The 26,130-nt window shown below is 41.6% G+C and overlaps 1 long non-coding RNA gene across 1 annotated transcript; it reads left to right on the plus strand.

Annotated features, from left to right (window-relative positions):
- Positions 1–22,567: 22,567 nt before the first annotated feature.
- Positions 22,568–25,159, plus strand: LOC134324689 (uncharacterized). Its single transcript, XR_010014215.1, has 3 exons — positions 22,568–22,643; positions 24,530–24,699; positions 25,033–25,159. It is a non-coding gene; the product is annotated as an uncharacterized LOC134324689 (long non-coding RNA).
- Positions 25,160–26,130: the final 971 nt, after the last annotated feature.

The following is a 26,130-nucleotide window of genomic DNA, read 5'->3' on the forward strand; positions in this document are numbered from 1 at the left end:
GGCCCGACTTGAGATGCTGCTACAGAGCACAGCTGCTTCTGCTGAAGGGTGACGCTACGCTCCTCTGCCACACATCATAATCACGCTATATTCAAATTCATATTTATGTGTGTAGTTCTTTTACAATGGACAGTGTCTCAAAGCAACTTCAGATTCTGGTACCAGATTCTAGGACCAAAAAGGCACTTACAGTGGGTACAGAGGCATTGGAGCAATGGAGGCTGACTGGTCATATGAATGGCCTGACTGGTGGATGGTGTGCTTTGTTTACCCTCCGATGAGATGGCACCAGGGTGCACTGTAGGATGATCCACCTCACAACATACATAAGGTGAAGTAACTGCTGGTAATATCTTGGTACCAGATACCACAGTACTCCTTCAGATGTCTTGTGGTGTACATGTTTCAGTGGGTCAGGGGTGTCTTGACAGCATATTATAGCTGACTTATTATTCTATTTACACTGTTCCACTCGATGCATCCTTTTTGGATTTCTTGACCATCATCACAAAGCTATTCGTCCTGAACAACAGACTTGCTTTGGTTTCTTTTGTTTTCAAAATAATTGTTGGATACTTGACAAGGTCAAGATGAGTTAAAGAGATGAGTTAGATTTATACTTGACACTTTGGAACAAAAGCAGAACTGCTTCCTGAGGTCAGAGTCATATTGAAAGTTCATCTGGTTCAGTACAGGCATCCGCCCTTCTTTCTTTTATGCTGAATGTTGAGATTTGTCATACATACTGTAGACCATGTGTGTGCCTGTCCAAACTACGTCCAGTCAATGCAGATTTCAGCAGGTGGAATATAACTGAGTTTATTACACAACTTGTGGATCATTAATGCAAACAAGATGTACCTGAGCACAATTTGGAGAACCACAGAGAAGGAGTACTGGTTCATGTTATAATTATGGATAATTCGATTGATTCAGGATCAAATCCATAACACAGTAAAGTGCACAAAAACTAATAGGGTGTTAAACTTTTTGTCTTTAACTAAATATATTGTGGCGTAGGCGAGAAGGAACGAGACATTTGCTTCTGAGCCAATCACAAAGAAGAGGCTAGATCTGAATACACAGACCACTATGCTTTTACAGGCCAACAGAACAGGAAGGTCACTAAACATGACACATTTAACCTAGAGGGTAACTTTACCAACTCTCATAAACATGAAGACAAAATACATCATTAGACACATCATAAAAAAATAACTATGTGCATACGAGCAAAACACCATCCTTTTTTTGTGCATTTTTCCCAATTTTCCTCCCAATCTAGTCGTATCCAATTACCCGATTGCATCAAGCTTCCTCTCTACTGATGCTGATCCCCAATTCTGATTGAGGAGAGCGAGACTGTCACACGCCCCGTCCAACACGTGTACAGTACCGACTGCATCTTTTCACCTGCACGAAGTGAGTTCATATGCAGATCAGCTTTGTGTACGGAGAGCCATACCCTGATCACATTATTCCTCGACTCTGGCGCATCAATCAGCCAGCAGTGGTCGTAATTGCATCCGTTATGAGGTCCCTATCCGGCTTCCCGCTCTGTATGAACAACAAGCCAATCGTTATTCATGTAGCCGCCCAGCCCAGCTGGATGGCAGAACTGAGTTTCAAATCGAGTTCAAAATGTCAGCTCTGGTGTGCTAGTGTGTTTTACCGCTGCACCACCTGAGTGGCAAGCAAAACGCCATTCTAACCACAAAACCCACTTTTTATCCCCTAAAAATGCTTCGACCGTGGCCACACAGCATCATGGGATGTCACGCTCCCATGGCCGATGCCTTACTATAACGGTGAGCCAACCGGTCACCACAATATTGTGTTGTGTTTTCTTTGTTAAACAGAAAATAAAAATCAGTAAGCTGACAGTTAAAATGTGCACTCCATTTGCAGCAGTTATTTGAAGCTGACTAACAACTATTTACGATCAAATATACATTTTATAGCTCCTCTAAATGCTGTGCTGTTAATGTTCCTTCTTTATTCTGTGTATGATTCATTTTCCAAAAATGACCAAAGCAGAATGTGCTGCACTGGTGTTTGCATGTGTGTGACCAGATTTGGTTAAAATGAAGCTCCAGACATGACACACGTTCTGGTGTACATAGCATCGTTCTGTGTTCCCTCAGGCCTCTCTGATTGACAGGAAGAGACTCTCATCTGGTCCATATAAGGACAGGAGCGTGTTCACCCTGGTCTCATCCCAAACCGTGGGGGTTTCCTCTTTCTGGAAACTAAGCTATTAAAGCAATGTGTGACACTGGGAAACGAAGCCAAGCCTGAATGAAAGCAGATGTGCGTTGACGCCTCACTGTGATGCCTCGCTGACACTGACTGGGCTCTGAGGTTTACATCGCGTGCTGCTGCTTCATGCGTTTGTCTGTGTGGATTGTTTTCAGTTCTTCAGAATGTCCACCTGAACCCTTTTTTATCAAGAAGGTGACACTGACCAGGCTCTGAGGTAACACTGAGTGTTGCTGAATCCCCTATTGGTGCTCTCCACTCCTCAAGGGACACATTTAATTTCATTTTATGTTTTTTTTCTTTATACTGGTCAGGCTTGTGGTGGGACCGGGTTCCTCAGATTCACTGGGCACAATGCAGTAACACACTCTAGAAAGGAAGTCAGTCCATCATAGGGCCTAGGCCACCTCCCTTTATCAGACATGCCTAATAATGTTTGTATGTAGATGCCTGACCTGCCGACCTCACGTTTTTAAACATTTATTTTACAAACTCCTGGCTTGGAAGCTCCTCCAGGAACACTTGGTGCAAGTCAGTAATACACCCTGTCCATCTACACAAGATTTATTTACTTATTTCCACCTGGGGCGGTTTAGTGTAGCTAACAAACACAGGGAGAACATTCAAAAACTTCTCATAACTAGTGATCTGACACAACCAATAAAACCCAAACCCCTAAGATCGATTTAACTATGCAGCACCCACACCATGAGTGCATCACAACGCAGCCTTTATTTGTTCCATGTCTTCTATTCTAGCACATACGCCCTGGGGTCAGTGTGTGTGTGTGTGTGTGTGTGTGTGTGTGTAGTAATGAGTAGTTCCTGCTCTCAGGTGCCTGTATTTAACCCACAATGAATCACTGAATCCAAAATAGGAAATAATAACCGGGAAGGATGAGTGTCCTGCAGCTTAGAAGCAGACGAGTCTGACCATCCAGACAAGGAAGGATGTCCTGGATGTGCACCTTCACACACACACACACACACACACACACACACACACATCACTAACAGTGTCAGTTTATTAGCGAGACTCTTTTAGCCACCATGCCAACATCAAAATCAATCAATCAACACTTTATTAAAATAAAAGGAAAGAGAATTAAAAATACAATAAATAATAATAACAAACAAAATAACTGTCATTGCTAAAGTTATTAAAAATAAATCATCATAAAGGCAATCACCAAGACCATGTAATTATAAAGCAGTACATAAAAACAGACTAAATTAATCTGTCTTTATATTTACAGATTCTCTCACATCCACTGAAAGGCTGCTTCAGCTTTTTGAAGTGTAACGGCTAATTGAAGCATCAACAAATAGTTTTATTTTTGTTACCAGCCCACCTGCTGTGGTGATTGCTGAGGGGACTTGGTTACAGAATGATGCCCTTCTGCCTTGCCATTTATGGCCGACAGAGGGGGCATGGAGGCACAGATGATTGATGAATCAGTTCCTCTTAACTGACAGAAGTTTTTCTATTTATCTTGTTTATTTCCTCAATGAGTCGCTCCTTTTTCCTGGAACTGTAATACTGAGCTTGATTCGATTCAGTTTACTGCCAGCACAGATGCTGGCATTCTTTATTACTTTAGTAAGTGAACCTTTATGTAATGACCAGGATTTCTAAATTGATTCTTAATTAAATGTGGTCTGATTGTTCAAGTAACAACTGTAACAAACACAATCTAACTAAACTGATTACACAGATGTAATGTTCACGTCTTTTACTGAGCACATTGAGTAAAACTGTACAGTGCAGGGAGGGAAAAAGTAAGTGAACCTCTGTGATAACAAAGTCTTAAGGAGTTAATTGGCAAAAACATGTTTTAATTAATGATATGTGACTGGATGTTAAATAATGACACAAAAACCCGATTACTGACAAATCTGCTCTTCTTAAGAAAGATTGAACCAAAGGCTGAAAAGACTATGAATGCGTTGCTGAAGACCTGCGTGTACATCAATCCATGGCGTCTACACCATGAATTCACTAGAGGCAAAATTTTACCCAGTGCACTTTTAAACAGTGGGGGACAGTGGTAGCCTAGTGGTTAGAGCTTTGGACTATCAATTGAAAGGTTGAGAGTTTGAATCCCAGCTCTGCCATGCTGCCACTGTTGGGCCCTTGAGCAAGACCCTTAACCCTCTCGGCTCCATGGGCACCATACAATGGCTGACCCTGTGCTCTGACCCCAACTTCCAAACAAGCTGGGATACGTGAAGGAAGAATTTTATTGTACTGTACACCTGTATATGTATATATGACAAATAAAGGCGTTCTATTCTATTCTAAACACCAGAGTGGACTTGTACTCCAGACAGCAATCGTGACAAGGTTGTCAATTTTCCTCTTTTTCAGCTGTAAATGGATCATGGAACCTATTTCTTACAGGGCTCCTTATTGGATGTGCTACATGCTGTGTGAGAGGATGGATAAATTCATTGGGCAGACACGAGGTCTCACCTCACATGAGATCTCATCAGTCATATTCAGTGATGGCATAGTTACCTTGAAAAAGTAATCTGATTACTGATTACTGATTACTTCTTTAAAAAGTAACTTAGTTACTTTATGGATTACTTGATTTTAAAAGTAACTAAGTTAGATTACAAGTTACTTTATTAGTTATATAATGCGGTCCGCTAATGTATCCCATAATGCAACTGGAGCTGCGATTGAAGCGGAATAAGAAACAAGAAAGACGCGGAAAACTGAGTCCTCTGTTCACAAGTGTAAGTAAGATAAATAAAATAAAACATTTTTAAAGACAAATAAATAACAAAAAGACGATAAATATCCTACATTTTGGCGAGTGGGATTTGTAATGAGTCTGTAACCATGGTGATATTACGTCATCACGTCCCCACGTCATCACTCGCCGTTGGCCGAGTAGTGCACACTTCCTCCAATCTAGTGCACACTCTGTAAGTAACTGATTCCGGACGCAGCCCGTGACTTAACTGTCGCATAGGCCAGACGTCACTCCCCGAGACGCAAGAAGAAAGCAAATATATATCTTTTTACTAAGGAAAATGACAAAAATAGTAACGCACAGTAACTTGGATAAGTAACTTTAATCTGATTACTGGATTGGAAATAGTAACGCGTTAGATTACTCGTTACTGAAAAATGCGGTCAGATAAGAGTAACGCGTTACTAAGTAACGCGTTACTGACCTTCACTGGTCATATTATATAAGGCGAGTAGTTGCAGGAAGCAGGGAACAATAGTGGTGCGGCATTGTCCGACCTCGTGACCAAGACCGCAACACAATGGATCGGTCTGAATGCTGAGGGAATGATACGAACATTAACAAGTAAAGGAAAGGAGGACAATTATAAAAACATTGGCTTTATAAAACAAAACAGGAAGTGCCTACTCCAGAGCAAACTTGCCACAAAGCTTCCTGTGATCTGGGCCGGCCTGACACTGTAAGGTCATGCTGTGCTAAAGCGAGACCGCTAAACTGACTTTGACATCTAATATTAAATCTAAAGAAAAAGATATTGTACAGCCACATTAAAGAGAGCGTGAGGACAGCGCTTGGTTTATTACTAGTCCTTCTGATGACTGCCACATGTATAAGAATCTGGTCCTGTTTTATTTCATCACTAACTCTCAGAAGTCAAACAGTGGTCAAGTCTGTAGCACGTATAGAAAAATAAATATGATTGGTTCAGCTTTCAGTAGTGTTAACAGTGTTAATTTCAACAACACTCGATGAAAAGCAGCCTTGTAATGAAAAGCTTGTAAGTCTCAAGGGTTTAATTAACCTGTTTACTTTCCCATATCGTTCATTCCATGGTGTATTAAGCAAAAGTTGATGCCCAAAGGTCAACAACTGGACAAGTTGTACATTTCATAGAGACACAAGTCTACTACATAAATCCTAAATGGCTCCTGACTTCACAGTTAAAATCAAAAGTTGATATTTAGTGGTGAGGAACATCTACACATGCCATGTCAGTCTTAGAGTTTCAATGTTTTAATGCATTTTCCCCCCAATTTACTCCCAATCTAGTTGTATCCAGACCTCCAGTCTGACTGAGGAGAGCTGTGATTAACACACGCCCCCTCCGACACGTGTAGTAGCCGACTGCATCTTTTAACCTGCAGGAGGTGAATTCATATGCGGACCAGCTTTGTGTATGGAGAGACACACCCTGATCACAATATCCCTCGTCTCTGTGCAGGCGCCATCAATCAGCATCAGTTATGAGGAATCCCCTCCAGCACTCTCCCTTTGAACAACAAGTCAATCGTTGTTCATGTAGGCGCCCAGCCTGCTGGAAGCAAAGCTCTGGTGTGCTAGCGTGTTTTACCGCTGTGCCACCTGAGCGTCCACAACTGTTTAATGGACAGGTAAAAAAACTATCACAAGTTTGCGTTACTTCCATCCATACAGTAATTTAGGCTAATAATTAGGTGGTGTTGAATGTTCTATAATGTCACTGAACTTTGCTGCATTGTATTTTAATTGCTAGTTAGTGATTATGACTACAGCTGGTGTCTTTTTGTGTCGATATAAAAATGGCTAGTTATACTGCACCCATTAGACTGCACAGTTCTGTACATAACACATGGTCTCCTGTAAAATAACTCAGACCTGCACAGTATGCTTAGAGGAAATTTACATTAATGTGTTAAAGAATACATCCCCTGCTTGGCACCATAAAGCTTGACTGACGTTTGTTGCTGGTCTTTTTTTGCACAGTCGACTTTAAGCTCTTGGTATTGTACTTTTAGCTTGGTGGTTTTTGTGGCAGACCTTTTTCTTGTGGTTCCTGTATTACTATCTGGTGTTCAGGCAATTTTTTCAGCATGAAATGACAGTTTGGGTTTGTACCCAATATAACCTAAGAGACCACTGGTTCTTATAGTTTTAATTCGCTGATAATTGTTAGTCTGGCATCTGAAGTTGCTTACAAAAGGCTACAAGTAATATTTCTAAGATCCATTTGGAGTGTCCTAGACTTTGCCATTGTAATGCCTGTCGCTTAGTCTAATGGGTGCTGTCAAAACAGCCCTATTTATATGGGCATAGAGGAGCTGCTCTAATAATTAATAATCACAAACAATGCATTATGCCACAAAGCTGAATTACACTTTATAGGTTATGTTAAATATTCAACAATTTATTCATTCATTGTCTGTTTTACCACAGCTTTATTTTGGTCACGGTTGCACTGGATCCCATTCATTCGGCGAAAAGCTGGAAACACCAGGTCAGGTTGCCAGTTGCCAGACTTTATTCCGGTAACTTATGGTTTTTTAAGATCTGGGTGTTTTATGCTTTGTTTGTACATTTTTAGGTTTATTATTGGACTGCATAAATGTTTTCAGTCACAAAAATATATATAAATTAAGAAATAAATAAATATAAATAGGCACTCTGGTGGTGCAGCTCTAAATTACACTCACTCACTACCGCTGAGATCCAGGGTTTGAATCCCATTGGTGCTATTGGCTGGTCGGGAGTTTACACACAGATATGCCTGAGGGGACGGCCGAGGCCCGACTATGGATTGGTGTCCTGTCTGGGCTGAGTTATTGCATTGCGCTCAGCGTGACCCTGACTGGGATAAAGCCGTCGTAAAGCATGAAAATGAAAGAAACACAAAAAATCGTCAAAAATCTAAAAACTCACTTGACATTCTTGTTCTTACAAATCGATGTAAACCTTTGACTCCATCTACACTAGATAGTAATGAAGTAATAGATCCTGACTGAAATCCTGAAGAAAATGTAATTATTAGGGATGTAATGAAACGCTCTATCCACAATGCGATGTGATTCACGATACTGGGTTCAGGATACGATTTTTTCCCCAATTTTGTAAACAAAATTAAATCGAAGACAAATTATGACAGAGTTTCCTTTTTCTCTTTGTACTTATCTTTTATTTATCTAAATAATGAATGTCCTTTTATTTCTGAGGTAGGTAAAAACTATGCAGAACAATGCTGCACATTTCCCTTTTTTTGTTTAAAAAAACTGAAATGAAATAAATCCCACATTAAATAAATAAATAAATGATACAAATAAAGTATCCTCACATAAAAAAATTTGGCTGGAAAATTCAGAACCTGGCAACCCAGTAGTGACGTCAACCAGGCGAGGTGAATAGCGCCATTGCCCTCTGATGTTTAAAGTGAATATTCATTCATTATACATGTAAACTGATTTGAATCGTTACTCATGTGAATCGATTTTTAACTGTCTTGTGGTGCATCGTTACATCCCTAGTAATTATAGTGCCCTAATGCCCAAATTAAGGGGCATCAGTTCCCACATTTTTTTTAACTGAAAAAATGTGGGAAAATATTCAGCATCTAAAGCTACTTAGTGACATAAACACACTCCGACGACTTGTTGAAGCTTCTGACCTCTTTTGATGATCCTATTTCAGTTCGATTTCAGTTTGATGATATTCTTTAAATTCTAAGCGTTGTTAGTGGTTAAATCCAATCTTTTTGTAAACGTAACACAGCTTCATAACGACATGCTTCAGCGAAATAAAGAAGAGATTTAATGGAAGACCCGAATGAGCTGTAAGTCAAGAGGAACCTGGAACGTCCACTCATCCACACAGTTGGAAATCATCAGAACAGATGAATAGAAGTTTTTTGGGAATTTCTGAGCAGCGATACTTAATTTTGTCCAGGTTACTCATGCTGGATATTTTCCCGTTTTCTGTCTCTTTATGGTTAAACTCAGCTTACTCATTCACATTCCTGAAGTCTGTGAGCTCCAAAAGTGCTTCATTTATTTATTTTACACAGAGCTGGAAGCACTTCCGCTGAGAATTTCTCTTAACGGGCTTTCCCACTTATCAAAATCTGGCTCAATCCCAAATTACTTCCTATTGTACAAATATAGCGCTTCCCACCAAGCTACTGCCCGATCTGGAACTGTCCTGCACTTTTTCAGAGAAATAATATTTGATCTGTGTGTGGAAAATCAGATTGACTTTAGCACTGAGACACCTCTGGTCCTGAAGAAGAGAAATGCTGATGTTTAAGACTTTGGGGCTGCAATATTTTTACTCTGAATCAGTTCAGGCATCTGAGGATAGTATGGTCTTGGTTTGGTGCCATTTAATTGTTTTGCATTTTTATTGCAGCTGTAAATGAGCTGTGGACTTCTTCAAAGATGTTGCATTTTTTGTGTAATAGTCACAAATTCTGTTCTAATTACTTCAAGACTCAAGTAACCCAAATTATTTGGGTCTTGAAGTACAAACAATTCCCTGTTTGTATTGCACGGTACCCTGCAGTACAACACGATAGGATACAAATCCAGAATTATCTGTACTTAATGTGACATTGTCTATTTCTAATTGCATAACAATACTCATGCACATATTCCTCTCAATTTAGCGTAGTCAATTTGTCTTCCGCTGCTGCGGGATCCCTGATTGCAGGCGAGGTGGGTATATTGCTGCTCATGCCTCCTCTGACCCACATGCAGCCCTTAGTGGAACCCTTTTTCACCCATGCATTCTGCACAGGCGTCTCTCTATCTGCCAATCAGGGTCCTTACACAGTGTTTGAAGACCCCACCCACATAATCCGGTCACCCCACCCACATAATCCGGTCATCCCGCCCTAGCAGAACCATGTCTGCTGCAGACACTGCCAATTATGCCCGCTAGATGGCGCCCGGCCGACCGAGGCGTTCAGAATCTCAGCGCTTTTGTGCTAGTTGAATATCCCGCTGCGCCACCTGGGCGCCGTTATGGTGTTTTCTGACTGACGCTGGGACTAAAACGACATGGTAACTTTAAACAACAGCAGTAGCAACAACAAGATGGGTTTGGATTTGCCCCAATTTGGTTGTTGTGGTGTTTAAATCTTCTGTAGCACTGTTTAAGTTTGATTCATTTTCTTACAGTAGCGCTTTGCTTACCATTGGTATTTAATTCTCTCTGAAGTAATTTTAAACCACGTTTATTTAAAGGATCTTGTCCAAGATTCATTTGTTCTATGCAGCATTAATTTTCTGATCATTCCTAGCCAGACTTCTGGTTACATTCCAGTGAGAATAGTGTTACCTGGCTAATGTGCCTGGCTTGATTTATTATGACCACTGACAGGTGAAGTGAATAACACTGATTATCTCTTCATCACAGCACCTGTTAGTAGGTGGGATATATTAGGCGGCAAGTGAACATTTTATCCTCAAAGTTGATGTTAGAAGCAGGAAAAATGGGCGAGCGTGAGGATTTGAGCGAGTTTGACAAGGGCCAAATTGTGATGGCTAGACGACTGGGTCAGAGCATCTCCAAAACTGCAGCTCTTGTGGGGTGTTCCCGGTCTGCAGTGGTCAGTATCTATCAAAAGTGGTCCAAGGAGGGAACAGTGGCAAACCGGCGACAGGGTCATGGGCGGCCAAGGCTCATTGATGCACGTGGGGAGCGAAGGCTGGTCCGTGTGGTCCGATCCAACAGACGAGCTACTGTAGCTCAAATTGCTGAAGAAGTTAATGCTGGTTCTGATAGAAAGGCGTCAGAATACACAGTGCATCACAGTTGCAGGGCTGTTTTGGCAGCAAAAGGGGGACCAACACAATATTAGGAAGGTGGTCATAATGTTATGCCTCATCGGTGTATATTGCTTAGACTTTCTGGAACTTTCTGGTACAAAGGCTGCTTTCTGGTGACACTTGTTGGGTGTAACGGCTTTGAATTAGATCCATCCATGAACAGTGGGTTTCAGTTGCTTTGTTGCTGACTTTTTCAAATTTTGAGGACTATGTCTACTGACAGTTTGGGGTTTCTACGACTGCATGAGAAGTAAAGAGACATTCTGCTGCTTCCCACATCAAGCCACCTCGCTGCGTTTTCTCCTAGCTCGTTAAATTCGCTCCTTTGTGTAATTAACAAAAGATCGCAATCCATTTAGATCGCCGACAAGCGCTGTTCCTTCCTGCGCTGGAGCCAAACGAGGCGTGCAAAACAACTGACAAGAGAACGTCTGCACATTACGGTATAAATAACTACACGGGTACATTAATTACCACCTCCGAATGGATCTAGGCCTGATCGCCGTGCCCGCCTGTAATGGTGGAGTGTGCTTCTAGCGTCGGTGAGAACCTTTACACCTTCCTGCGAAAAATCACGCGCTGAGAGTTAGCGCTCAAACCTAAGAAGAAAGTGCCAGAGCGTCTTTCGCGACGAGACGAGATGAGATGAGGTGTAAACCTTGGCACCTTTTTGGGACCGGGTGGGTAGGTGGGGTTTCGACAAGTTGGCAGGAATGTGTTCTCATATCTCACACACACTTATACACATGTTTAAGCGTTCTTGCTGCACAGCAACACCTGTCCTACACATCAATAAGCTTCTCTGGGTTCACTGACAGCTGTGGAGTGATTACGTTTCCACTCAGGTGTTCCTTCTGTAAGACGTGCCTGCAGACGGAGATTCTCACGTCCGTCATTTCCTGCTGCCTAGCATAGTGTGTTGTGTGTTATCATAATGTGTGTGTGTGTTATCGAAGGGTCTGTGTAAAGTGGAGATGATAGTGGGTTTGTGTGGCTACAAGATAAAAAAATCACTGTGTGTGTGTGTCTGTGTGTGTGTGAGCGAGAGAGAGACGGAGTGTGAGCCGTGTAGCCCACTGAGGGTGATTATTAACAGCCTGAGCCGTGAAGGCCATGCAGGCACGGCGGGATACAAGAACACTCCACACACTCCAGACGTTTTTATTTCCTCACTTCAGCACACACACATGGTGGCTGGAAAAAAAAGCTTCTTTACTTGGAATGAACATTTCTTGGAATTATGTTTTTATTTCTATTTAGATTTTTTTATTAATATTATTTTTGGCCGCTTGGTTGGCGCAGCAGTAAATTAATCTAGCCCAGTACTGCTGGGATTCGGGGTTACAATCCTCAGCAGTGCTATTGGCTGGTCGGACATTTACATACAGAAATGATTGATTGTGTTTGTGGTAAGGGAGGGGGGGGGGCGTTGTTGGGGCTAGTGAGAGTGGCATCCTGTCCGGACAAACCGGGCAGACTGCAACCCTGACCCGGATAAAGAAGTGGTAAAAGACAGAAATAAATGACATAACTTCTATGTTTAATTTATTTTTTTGCCTCTTTTCCTCCTGATCAAGTCATATCCAATTCCCCTTAAGATGCAGTGCTCCTGCCGCTCAGGTGGCGCAGCGGTAAAGTACGCTAGCGCACCAGAGTTGAGTTTCTACATACATCATATCGAAACTCAGCTCTACCTTTCCGACTGGGTTGGGCGGCAGTATGAACAACTGTTGTTCAGAGTTAGGGGTAGAGTCGGAGCATAGGTCCTCATAACTGGTGCGACTGCGGCCCCTGCTGGTTGACTGACGGCGCCTGCACAGGGCTGAGGAATAACATTGAGGGGGGTGTGACCCTCCGTGCGCAGTGTCTCTCGGTGTATGAACTCGGCTAGTGCAGGTGAAAAATGCAGGCTGTACTGATTGCGTGCCGGAGGGGGCGCAAGTCAGTTGAGTGGCGTCCTCAGTCAGCGGCAAAAGGGTCGAATCAGTATAGAGGACGCAATCAGGGTAATTGGACATGACTAGAATAGGGATACAAATTGGGGGAAAAAGTGGGAAAAAATAGATAATTAAAAGATGCAGTGCTCCTTTCACCAGTGGGAACAAATTTCCACACACATACTCCAAAAACTTGGTAAAAAGCTTTTCTAGATACGTGGAGGTTGTGTAGCTACTATATTAACGCTCAGGGTTAAGTGTCCACATAATTATTTATTAATGTAGTTTTCTGTATTTGCACTGTCCCAGTTTGGTTATACTCAATTCCCCTTTGCACTCAGGTGACCTTGCTGGTTGCAGGCGAGCTAACACACCTTCGAAACCAGTAAAGCCAAAAATGGATTCCCCATCAAAGATCTTTAACACCTACAGTAGCACTCTCGCCTCACAGCAAGAAGGTCCTGGGTTTGATTCCCAGGTAAGGGCGGTCCGGGTCCTTTCTGTGTGGAGTTTGCATGTTCTCCCTGTCTGTGTTGATAGTACAGCTAAAATTCGAACTAGAAAGCTTGAGAGCGCAGCGGCGTTGGATCAGCGCATTAGACAACTGCACTGCTCGAGTACCCATCTTCTAATATTTTAAAGGAAATTAGTAACACTAATGCTTCATTGTTCATGGTTCGTACTCTACCAGATGTATTCTTGTAAATATCACACGTCTGTTGATGATTCCACCAACTAAACAATGATCAGCTTTTAAAAAATACCTTTGAACAAGAATCCATGTGGATGACACATCAAGAGTATTGATAAAAAACACACGTCCCTCTGAGAGAGTGTGTGTGATTATACACTCCTGTCCTGCCCTGCAATCCCACACCAGCCTGCAGTGGTGTTTATGAATCAGTCAGGGTCGTTTTATCCCTACCAAGTCCATCCACACAGGAAGTCCGCGGGGTCACTGGGTCACTCTAGCCCACTGACCCTCTCTGGTCACACCTTTGGGTTTATAACATCGTCCAGAGAAAAGCTGAGAAAACACCACTCTGTTTAGGTTCATTACAGGTTTAGGTGTGAAATATCAACAAATAAAATCAAATAAACTTGAAGGTTTTCACCCCTGATTCAACTCGAGTGAATCTACTTTTCTTAAGGTGTGGACTATATGGCCAAAAGTATTTGGACACCTGACCATGAGCTTGCTGGACATCCTATTTTAAAAACAAATAGTATTTAAATCGAGTGACCTCTGTGTGATCCTAATAGCTATAAAAAACAGACACTCTTCTGAGAAGGCTTCTTACAAAACTTTGAATTATGTCTGTGGGAATTTGTGCCAATTCAGTCAAAAGAGCATTTGTATGGCTGGGAACTGATGTTGATCAAGAAAGCCTAATGTTCCAGTTCATTCCATTCCTGTTTAATAGAGCTGAATGCTATAAAAAAGCACCATATAAATATATTTGACTTGACTTCTTATTAAAACATGTCTGTGACTGAGGAGGAAAAATAGAACTGCTGAGAAAGTTTGTGCAGCGGGGGCGAGAGGAGCCTAAATACGACCCGCTTTCCTTTGGGGGCATTACATAAACGTCTACACACCCGTCTAGCATCCAGGAAACTCGTATTTCACAGGGTTTACGATACATTGGCACTTCCAAAAGTGAGTTGGTCCCAGACAGGACGGAGTTCAGGGTCAGAATGACCTAATGCTGAGACTTTCAGGCTTACATGAGAGAAGATTTGAAATGATTTATAGCACTGACCTGCGACGGGACACTGAGTGAGCCTGCAGTGACTCAAACCAGTGACTGTGTTCGAAATATTTATACTACGACTGAAACATACTTTGTCTTAGTCAGCATGTTACGTCTGTGTACATGTTTGGTTATAATGTGTGCTTATGATCAGTTATATCACTGTATTCATCACGCACCAATTTTGGGAGAGTAGTTAGCATCGGAATTCTGTTTTATGTGGTTTTTAAAATCCCAAAAACAATCTGTCACTATTACACCGCAAATATTTATATTTATTGTTGTAAATGACACACTGGTCTTGTAACATATTATACATACTATAAATATAAACAGTGTTCTCTTATATATTTGCAACTGTAATACTTCTGTATAATAGTAATTACATTACAGTCAATATATTTTATAATGTTTTTAAATTGTATTTTAATTTTATTCTACTCTATGTTATCTACTATATTTACTGTACTTACTGTACTTACACTATACTGGAGCTGCTGTAACACTCGAATGTCCCTAATGGGGATCAATAAAGGAATCTTAACCACAGTGTTTTATTATTGTATTAAATGTTCACATTTTGGCATTATGACGTCACAGTTTCATTATAACCTCATTTAATAAATATGTGAGATGCGTCACATACTCATTAAGGCACCCCCGCCCCGACTGAGGAGAGCGACCCCTCCGACACGTGTGCAGTAGCCGACTGCGTCTTTTCACCTGCATGAGGCGAGTTCATATGCGGATCAGCTCTGTGCATGGAGAGCCACACCCTGATCAGCATTTTTCCTCGACTCTGTGCAGACAGAATCAACCAGCCAGCAGAGGTCGTAATTGCATCAGTTATGAGGAACCCGGTCCGGCTCATCCTACCCTACGAACAACAGCCAATCGTTGTTCATGTAGCCGCTCAGCCCAGCCGGATGGCAGAGCTGAGATTTAATACGATGTATTCAAAATCCCAGCTCTGGTGTGCTAAATCATATTTTTATTATAAGTACATCTCTGTAGAAAAACTACAGACTTGAATGGATGACCATTCACAATTTGGTTTCTAACTAATTCAACTAATTGTCTTAGCTTTTAGTTTTTCATGCTGTCTGCTATTTTAGCTTGATTTTTATTCACTAGTTAAAAATGTTATAATTAAAATAACATCAATAATATAAATTAGTATCATTTTGTTTGTTAAAATTGTACATATATTTACCTTATTGTGGACATTTCAATTTAATTTCATTTTGGGGAGGTAAATTGGGAGGCTATACTAGAGCTAATTGAGATTAGTATATATAACAAATCAACTCCAAATCTTGCTGGTGGGGTTATGTATCTAGTTTCATAAATAAAACCAATTTTCAATTAAGTTTAAATCAAACGTAATTTCCTCTGCTGGTGAATAAATAATTAAACAACACGTGTTTACTCCAAAGGACCTTGAACCAAAAATCATCTTAAGAATCCCTCTCTACTGTGTTCTACTGTGCCAGGACATTCAAACAGTAATTCTGTTTTATTTTAGCTGTATACAGATGAACTGCTTATTCTGCTTCATAACACAACTATGCTTCAGCTTCAGCTCAAAGACACATGATCTTACATTCGCCCCAATAATTGTCTGATTATTGTTTAATTATTCAGAGTAAAAATTGCTTTGTGCAAGTGAACTGTAGATGAACTAGAGATTTGTAGTCTGTAATGCATTATACATTTATATTTTGTCTGTAGGGCTTTAAAAGATCATGATTTATAAAGTAATGCCATATACAGTATACCCCCCCAAAAGAAAACGCCCTTTTATCCCAAATCATCTGACTCCCATTTCTGTCCCTCAATTCATCACGCTGTGGCTAAAAGAAGATGTTCTGCATCTGGGGCTGGATCTCTCATGGTCTCTTTCCTTCTCTCTCTCTTTCTCACACACACACACTGTAAGTCATGTTGATCCTCCTCTTGGTAACATGCCGCTGCTTTCGTGCACCATGCTAAATCAGTGGAGGGGCATTTTACAACGGCTCATATATCTGAGTTACTTCTAACAGCTGAAGTCGAGGGAAGTGAAAACATCACTGGTTTGAACTTTGCTGAGATCATCTAGTGAGCACTGATCAGCCATAACATTAAAACCACCTCCTTGTTTTTACACACACTGTCCATTTTATCAGCTCCACTTACCATATAGAAGCACTTTGTAGTTCTACAATTACTGACTGTTGGCCATTTGTTTCTCTACATACCTTTTTACCCTGCTTTCACCCTGTTCTTCAATGGTCAGGACCCTCACAGGACCCTCACAGTGCAGGTATTATTTGGGTGGTGGATGATTCTCAGCACTGCAGTGACACTGACATGGTGGTGGTGTGTTAGTGTGTGTTGTGCTGGTATGAGTGGATCAGACACAGCAGCACTGCTGGAGTTTTTAAATACCGTGTCCACTCACTGTCCACTCTATTAGACACTCCTACCGTCGTATCTGAAAGTATCTGGGTGATGCAAACCGAGAAGACATTTTTTTCAAGATTCTTGAATTACAACATATTGAATCATTGGCACTCAGGGGGTTTAGGGGCCCATGTGAATTTGAGGTCTTCAGAAGTATTTAAGATTCCAGTTCACACATGGTGTCCCACGATGAACTTGATGTACAAACATGATACATACTGAACTTGCAGAAACACACACACTCCTCCCCTGCATGCCCACTGCTTCCCCCTTTATGTTCTTTCCGCCTACTCATGGTCAGTGGTGATGAATTACACACACACACACACACACACACACACACACACACACTGTTGGTTTGACTTTACAGTCTCTTTGTGCAAACTCATCGTTCTCTCAGCTGCACCTCCATTAATAAACCTGCATCCTCCTCCCCTGAACAAACTCATTATTGTGGTTGTTATCCAGCGGCTCACGCCGTGCCATGCGCCTGACATTCCGCATTTGATCCCATGTGATTAATGGCTCCCAGATCTTCAGATTTCCCGTTAGCATTGTTCTGTCGTTTCCCAGCGGTGCTTGAGTTTAAAGAACCGGACAGGATAATAGAACGCGGGTGTCATGGCTGCTGCTTTTTGCATTTGTTGTTTTCCTTCTCTCTGGGGTTTGTGAGGACCAGGTCAGATGTTCAGGTCAGAGAGAATCTGCTTTTCATACCAGTTTATTTTTGCACCTGCATTAACACACTCCACACCTCCTGTACCGTGATGTGTTCGGTCCTACTGACCCAGGTCATTTCTGTGCATTATATAGACAATATGGCCAGAAATATGTACACACCTATTAGCTTTTTTCAGTTCAGGTGTTTCAGCCATACCTATTACTTCTAACAGGTGTATAAAATCAACTATGTGCTTCCAACTTTGTAGCAGGAGTTTGGGCAAGGCTGTTGTCCTCTCCCATCTTTGAGCTTATATTGCACCTTTTTAATTTTAGATCTACTTAAGGTTTTATTATATTTACATTTTCAGCATTTAGCAGACGCCGTTGTCCAAAGTGGTTACAGTTACAGTATACAGTCTAAACAACTATGGGTTGAGGGCCTTGCTCAAGAGCCCAACAGCAGCGACCTGGCAGTGGTGGGACTTAAACCAATGACCTTCTGATAACTAGTCCAGTACCTTAACCACTAGGCTACGACTTGCCCTTTTTAACTCTACTTAAATTTTTCACTGCTAGTTATATGTATGTCCTGTATGTGACAAATAAACTTTAAACTTGAACTTGATAGTGCTCGTGAGCACAAAGGTTGGTGTGGCCCAACTCCAGTGTTGCCCTCAGCAGCTCATCAGGAATTTCTGGTTCTGGAATCTATAAAATTGCTGTAAGACATTGTCCACTGAGGGCAGCACGGTGGCTCAGTGGGTAGCACTGTCACCTCACAGCAAGAAGGTCCTGGGTTCTGGGTCCTTTCTGTGTGGAGTTTGCATGTTCTCCCCGTGTCCACATGGGTTTCCTTTGGGTGCTCCGGTTTCCTCCCACAGTCCAAAGACATGCAAATGAGGTGAACTGGAGACACTAAATTGCCCATGACTGTGTTTGATATAACCTTGTGAACTGATAAGCCTTGTGTAATGAGTAACTACCGTTTCTGTCATGAATGTAACCAAAAGTGTAAAACATGATGTTAAAATCCTAATGAATAAACAAACAAACAGAACCTCTTTACTAAACACTTAAGCTGAGAACTAACATGTACTTACTAACTCTCTTATTCATTTCTTATTTCCTTTTAAAAAACTGTTCTAACAGGGTTTCAGCAGATTTGTGTTCTTGGACTGTTGTCTACTTAAACTAGAGTAGGCAAATGTTTACTGTGGAAGCTCTTCTGTAAGTCACTCTGGATAAGAGTATCTGCTAAATGCAGAAAATGTTAATATAAATGAAAATGTTCTTTTGCATGGATTGCCCTTGATCTTAACCACAGTTTTGTATCTTTGACTTTCCGTTCTTGCTTTGTCTACTATAAAATGTTTGCTGACTGACAGGCTCTTGCTTGCTCTAGACCATAATTTTTGGATTGTCTGGGGGTTTTTTCTAATAAAACCTGCACTTGCATCCTGAACCCATCGGTAAGTCCTTGTTACAACTTCATGTTAATGGTGATCCTAATGAAATAGCATGTCCTGCAAGCTCAAGGTCAGGGATCCGGAATACTGAACATTAATGAATATTAATACGTTTTCGCAGACAGTCATGGACCCTTGCTTATTTTGATAGGACAAACTGTGATCCTCCAAACAAAGTTGATTTGAGTAATTATACCCATTCAGGCCACGTCAGTGATATCTTTGGCATCCTGAGTTCTGAGAAATCCAGCGGCCTGCAACGAACCCCGACCTGTTTCTGAAATATGAAGACTTTTTTAAATATTATTCTATAAAGCATTTCTGGGTGTTTCTGAAATGTGAAGGCTGTTCTGAATTCTTCTATCAGCTTGTTTGTATGGTTTTGAAAAAAGGGCTGTTTTAAATTCTTCGTTAAATCAAAGAGCCGTTTGGTTTTGGAACGATTTACTAGATGTTTCTTCCCAAAGATCTTCAGATCCTTTAGGACATTTATGGATGTTTCTGAGATCTGTGTACTAATGAAACAGGACCCTCATTTTCTTAATTAAAAAATGTCTGCATACTTTTTGCAGTAGGAATATATATGAATATTAAAATAATTACCATCAATAAGGATGTACACTGATCAGCCATAACATTAAAACCACCTCCTTTTCTACACTCACAGTCTATTTTATCAGCTCCACTTACCATATAGCAGCACTTTGAAGTTCTTCAATTACTGACTGTAGTCCATCTGTGTCTCTACATACCTTTTAGCTTGTTTTCACCCTGTTCTTCAATGGTCAGGACCTCCACAGGACCACCACAGAGCAGGTATTATTTAGGTGGTGGATCATTCTCAGCACTGCAGTGACACTGACATGGTGGTGGTGTGTTAGTGTGTGTTGTGCTGGTGCGAGTGGATCAGACATAGCAGTGCTGCTGGAGTTTTTAAATACCGTGTCCACTCACTCACTCCTACCTGTTGGTCCACCTTGTAGATGTAAAGTCAGAGACGATCGCTTATCTATTGCTGCTGTTTGAGTTGGTCATCTTCTAGACCTTCATCAGTGGTCACAGGGCGCTGCCTACAGGGCGCTGCTGGCTGGATATATTTTTGGTTGGAGGACTATTCTCAGTCCAGCAGTGACAGTGCGGTGTTGAAAAACTCCATCAGCGCTGCTGTGTCTGATCCACTCATACCAGCACAATACACACTAACACACCACCACCATGTCAGTGTCACTGCAGTGCTGAGAATGATCCACCACCTAAATAATACCTGCTCTCTGGTGGTCCTGTGGGGGTCCTGTGGGGGGTCTTGACCATTGAAGAACAGCATGAAAGGGGGCTAACAAAGCATGCAGAGAAACAGATGGACTACAGTCAGTAATTGTAGAACTACAAAGTGCTTCTATATGGTAAGTGGAGCTGATAAAATGGACAGTGAGTGTAGAAACAAGGAAGTGGTTTTAATGTTATCGCTGATCGGTGTATATGGTTATATGATTATAGACACATGTATGGAGACAGCTGTGTATGTGCGTGAGGACTAAACCAGGTTAAGGCCCACAAGGCTAATGACCTCCAGCTGTGGAGCCAGCGGTGACTGGAAGGCATTTTCAGGGATGCAGTTTGCAGTGGTGGTGCTCCGTATGTTCCTGCAGTACAGCTGGATCGGACCTGGGCATGTGTGCAGGGTTAGCATGTCACTGCTTAGCCTCAGGTTTCCGTGTGTGTTTGTCTTATTGCTGCCATCCCCCCTGAGAGGTTCATTTATAACAGAGAGGCAGAGCGGAGGAGAGAAAAGCACGCTGTTTGCTTTTTAAATAAACAAACCCGTTTGGACAGACGCATCCCTCATCCCTCCTGCACTCACCGTCTCCAGCTGGAACGCTGCACATTTCCAAAACGGGTACAAGTTTTCTTTGGAACTGAAATGTGCATGAGAGTCATGATGGGATGAAATTCACACAAATAGTGTTAGATTTATGTTATGGTTAGTGTGTGTGTGTGTGTGTGTGTGTGACTGTAGTTCCTCCACTTTTTAATGCTCCACTGTTTAGTCTTTATAGATTTTGTGTACAGGGGCACATTAAGAAATGAGCCTTCCCCAAACTGTTGACAATATATTTAGCATATAATGTATTTCATTCTAGTGATTTATTGAACCTGTAAGCAGTGGGTGTGGCTGAAAGACTTTAACTCTTGAACACTTGAATAAATGTCATGTACTGTACGTACACCGATCAGCCATAACATTAAAACCACCTCCTTGTTTCTACACTCACTGTCCATTTTATCAGCTCCACTTACCATATAGAAGCACTTTGTAGTTCTACAATTACAAGAGCATGATCAGGTGTCCCTATAATTCTGGCCCTACAGTGTATACACAAAGGCATCTTTTACACCCAAACAATTATTTAATAGTAAATGGAATAAATTGGAAAATTCTCTTCCCATTCTTTTCTCTCTTCTGTCTTAGTTTCCTTTTCATTGTTTTTGGTAACCAGATTTACCTTTAAAAGTGAGACGTGATGCTCCAGCTTGTACCTTTCATGTCCAGTTTGCGGCACATGGCTAAGTGGGTAGCACTGTCGCCTCACAGCAAGAAGGTCCTGGGTTCGATCCCCAGCCGGGGCGGTCCGGGTACTTTCTGTGTGAAGTTTACATGTTCTCCCCATGTCTGCATGGGTTTACTCCGGGTGCTCCGGTTTCCTCCCCAGTCCAAAGACATGCAAGTGAGGTGAATTGGAGACACTGAATGGTCCATGACTGTGTTCGATATAACCTTGTGAACTGATGAACCTTGTGTAATGAGTAACTACCGTTCCTGTCATGAATGTAACCAAAGTGTAAAACATGACATTAAAATCCTAATAAACAATGTCCAGTTTGAGCAGACTAAACCATTTCATGTTGTTTACTTGTTTGTCAGTCAAGAAAAGTTAGTGGTTTCCATTTCATTTTTCATAATTGCTTATCCTGGTCAGGGCTGTAGTGGGTCCGTGGTAACACACTCTGGACAGAATGCCAATCCATTGTAGAGTTCTGGCCATCTCCACCCACCCTGCCAGACACAGACATCAGATCGGCTGATAGCACCGCAGGGGATTCAAACTCTTGATTCTGGCAGTAGTGGCCTGGTATATTTCACTGCTGCACCCAAGCGCCTAAATCTTAATCATTTTGATGTAATAAAATATGTACAGATTGTATTATTTGTTTTATCTGACTTTTATTTATGTATAATCAGTTTTAGTGTAGTGACCTGTGTAAGTGTTGTACTGAGAGTCAGCTGGCTGGTTGGTATCTGTACACATGAACCTTGACAATTATGGCATGCATGGTCAATAATTTATTTCTTCACTGTGTGTTTAACCGCCGCTTTATCTTGGTCGGGGTTTGCGGTGGGTCCGATTTGTTAGGCAAAATGTAGGAAACACTCCAGACAGGTGGACAAACCATCACAGGGCAGGCACTACCATAATAATACAAAATAAGGCAAAAATCAGACTTGGTACCTCAGGTGTCTACAAGCAACCTTCCGAGTTCTTCAGAAGTGCAGTTAAAAAACAAAGGTAATTAATTATTTAGATTTGTTTTTGTTTTGTAGAACATTTGTACCATTCACACATTTAACACAAGCTGTGAAATGTGCTGATGATTAAAACCTGGTACAATTTGTGGTAAAAAGTGCAATTAAATAATCAGCCAGCTACTCTGCTCTGATAGAATGTTTAAACGCTGCGTGTTTTCTCTTCAAACGTTACGTGCATCATGTGATCAGATCTCAGGGAGTTCTCATCTAATGAGACTTCCTCTGACACAGCTGACAGTAATGGCAAGCAGATGCTTTCCAGCCAAAGATTAATGAACTAAGTCATTATATTAACAGACATGGAAACATTTTCATTGTACAAATTGTGCAAAAACTGTAAATCGCTGTTTGATAAGTTAAAAACAAAGAATGAATGAGAAGGATGGCAAAATGAGAAAGGCTGGCTACTTCATATCATGCTACATTATATGGACAAAAGTATCTGGACACCTGACCATGAGCTTATTAAACATCTCAGAAAAAACAGAGTGAGCCACTTTTCTGAGAAGGCTTTTTACTGAGACTTTGAAGCAGGTCTGTGGGAATTATTCAATTAAAAGAGCATTTGTATGGCTGGGCACTGATTTTGGACTAGAATGCCTCAGTTGTTGTTCCAGTTAATTCTAAAGCTGGTCAGTAAGGCTGAGGTCAGGGCTCTGGAGTTCATTTAAACTGATACTTTAGTCCATATAGTGTATCATATAGTGTATTATTTATATTTTCTTTCACCACGAGTTGAGTGGTGAGTTGGTCTTGCTAATGGGGTGTGACATTCCTACGCTGATCATGTCATCTGCTTCTAGTGAATGAGGTAGGAGTCAGTGGGAAACTGATTTGATCCTCACCAGAGGTGGACAACCCAAAACATTGCCTTTAATTATTATTCAATAAAATTGGGCAGTGCAGTTGTGCAGCTGGTAGTGTGAGAGGAAACTGCACAGCAACATGGGCCTTAAAGATCAAGTGCATGTGGGTCTCCTCCGGGTTCTTGGGTTCCTTTAGCCTAAAATGAGTTGAATGAGTGAATGGGTGAGTGTGAGTTGAATGAATGAATGGGTCAGTGTGTGAATTGGTCAGTGTGTGTTGAATGAGTGAATGGGTGAGTGTAAGTTGCCCTATAACAGTGTCCAAGTTGTATTGTGTTCTGTGCTACACCAGAATCTGGAACAGAAAACATTCCTTCATTCATTCATTCATTCATTTATTGTCTGTTTTAGCACTGCTTTATCCTGATCAGGTCACAGTGGGTGTGAATTATTGGGTGAAAGACAGGAAACACCCTATAACACACTATTTAGTAGCTCCAGTTGGCCTGGCTGCAGGTCTTTGGACTTGCGGGAGGAAACCGGAGCACCCAAAAGAAACCCACATGGACACAGGGAGAACATGCAAAAACAGAAACCAAGGCCCTTCTTACTGTGAGGTGACAGCCCTACCCACTGTGCCACCGTGCCTCCCGGAAATAGTGCACATTATCAAAAATGAGCATAAAAGAAAAGAGTGACAAACACTTCAGAGGCGGCTGGAAGAACGCAGTGAATTTGTGTAAAATCTGTAATGAAGCGACACTTTTAGAAAGTCATTAGCATCTTTAATCAGGTGTATCTGTATCACTTCAAACCAGGAGCAGCTCATTAACTGAAAATGAAAGTTCATCGTACGATTTATTGTTGGTTGGGAGTGAAACATGGTGCTGTGAGCACAGCTTCACTCCGACAGCATCACGCAAACCTGAGCGGAGCTGAATTCCCTGCGTGGCAGGAACGTCCTTCCACTGGCACGTGCCAGCATATGCTCCGACATGGCTAATGGGTTCACGGAGTGTGAAGGATGCGTGTGTGTGTGTGGTGGTGGTATTGTGATTAGCAGGCTGCAGCTGGTTGAGATGGGTGATGTGAGATGGAGCCTGATTGGTTTCGTTTCTCAAATACTGAACCAAGGGAGAGCGCAGGCACGTCACCTCGGCTTTTACACTCCACAGCACAACACCCAGCTACTCCAACATCAGCGGTGTTCACAGCTGCAGCACATCAGCCGTGAGAATACACACACATACACATAGGCATCAGCCGTGACATCACTGCTGCTTCATACTTCCAACACTTCAGGCTACTCACATGCATCACTTCACACAAACACACACATACACAGCTGGATAGGTAGATAAACACACTACATGACCGTATTAATGTGGACGTCCTTTCTTATCATTGGGCTTGGCTATTTTAGCCACATCCATTTCTAGCAGGTCATTAAAGCTTACATTAACGCAGTATCCATAAACATTGACAGTGGCATGGGTCATAAATACAGTATATGGACAAAAATATTGGGACACCCCTTCTAATTTTTAAATTCATGTGTTTCAGAACAGACTTATGGCTGAGCGGTTGTTGCTTCTGCATGTTTACCCTCACATCATTAGCTCATAGAGTTGGAAAGGTAACTTACACTATATGATCAAAAAAGTCTCTGGACACCAGACAACGAGCTTGTTGGACATCCCATTTTAAGAATAAATGGTATTAAATAGTAAGATCTATGTATTTTTTTAGCTAGAACAACAGCTGCGCCTCTGAGAAGGCTTCTCAAAAGAAGTATGTCTGTGAGAATTTGTGCCCATTCAGTCAAAAGAGCATTTGTATGGCTGTGCACTGATGTTGGTCAAAAAAGCCTCAACTGATGTTCAGGATCTGTGCAGGATATTGGAGTTTTTTTCAACCAAACTTTTCTTTATGACTTTATAAAGCTTTCTTTAAAAAAGCATTTATAAACAATGCGAATGAATCTGCACGTTCTATAAAATTAATAGCATGAGAACTAATGGAGACAGGAAGAGAACGTCTGAGCTTCAGTTAAAGCTGCCATTATCAGCAAGGCCACAGGTACAGCACACAATAATGCATCTATAAACAGAGAACCACCGGGTGTACCAGCGACTGAAGGTTGATTATAAGTGGAGTTTAGAGGGGGTCTAAATTTAGGTCAATGTCCTTCAAATCAAGTTTGCTTGTTTTATAGAATTGTGTGAGCCAGTAGTTTTCAACCATGATGGTACTGCAGGAGGGTTTCATTAATAGTTTAGTTTCTTGTTATTTACTTATTTATTTGCACCTCTTTTCCCTAATTTGGTGATTAACAGTTCCATGTTACTCTCACGCACTGTACTGCATGCACATCACCTGTGACCACATCAGCTGCTGACCGCTTCTTTACACCTGCCAGTAGTGGATCCTTCCAGACAGCCATAACATATGATGGATCATGGTGCGCCCTCTGTATTCTTCCACCACTCAAGCTGGTGCCTCGACCAGACAGTAGGTGTTGTTGATGCACTGGCAATGAAGTGGCTCCCAATTCTGCCTTTGATTTTTCAGGTTGTGAAGCCACAAAGCGCCACACTTGAATAGTTTTTTAAATGGCAGCAACCCAGATTGTATTTGTTTAGGTTGCCAAAGATTTCCTTA

Source organism: Trichomycterus rosablanca, chromosome 12 (assembly GCF_030014385.1).
Source record: "Trichomycterus rosablanca isolate fTriRos1 chromosome 12, fTriRos1.hap1, whole genome shotgun sequence".
NCBI classification, from domain to species: Eukaryota; Metazoa; Chordata; class Actinopteri; order Siluriformes; family Trichomycteridae; genus Trichomycterus; species Trichomycterus rosablanca.